The sequence below is a fragment of the Meleagris gallopavo genome, chromosome 23 (genome assembly GCF_000146605.3).
Source record: "Meleagris gallopavo isolate NT-WF06-2002-E0010 breed Aviagen turkey brand Nicholas breeding stock chromosome 23, Turkey_5.1, whole genome shotgun sequence".
Classification (NCBI taxonomy): Eukaryota; Metazoa; Chordata; class Aves; order Galliformes; family Phasianidae; genus Meleagris; species Meleagris gallopavo.
The window spans coordinates 6,405,511-6,405,976 of record NC_015033.2 but is presented as its reverse complement, the minus strand read 5'-3'; positions in this window follow the sequence as shown (position 1 = coordinate 6,405,976).

Sequence of the window (466 nt, the reverse complement as noted above, 5' to 3'; positions counted from 1 at the left end):
CCCCCCCCTTTCTCATTTTGGAGTTTTTGAGCCTGGAGAGAAGAAACCAAAGCGTTGGGCAAAGGCGAGAGCAGCTCGGTGCACCCAGAGCGGTAAGGAGCCAGCAGAGCCCCAATCCTACACATCCATCCTCCTCAACCTCTCGATGACGGCCCCAAGTTAGGGCCAAAAGCCATTTTTGGGGGGGCTGAAACCCAACTTTTAGGGGGGGGCACGGAAGATGGGAGCCTCACCAATGGCTTTGCCAACGTGCTTGGAGGGTTTCCAATCGCAGCCCCCAGGGACGGCCCTTGGAGCTCACGGTGAGGACGTTCCCATCGCTTTTTGGGGCTCCGCAGCCGTGCTTTGGGGGGGACCCCAGCTTTGGTGGAGACATCTCATCCCAGACAGCTGTTGTGGTGGCTTTATCACTGCTTCAATCAATCTAAAAATACCCCGAAGTCTGAAGGAAGCTGGATTATTTCCT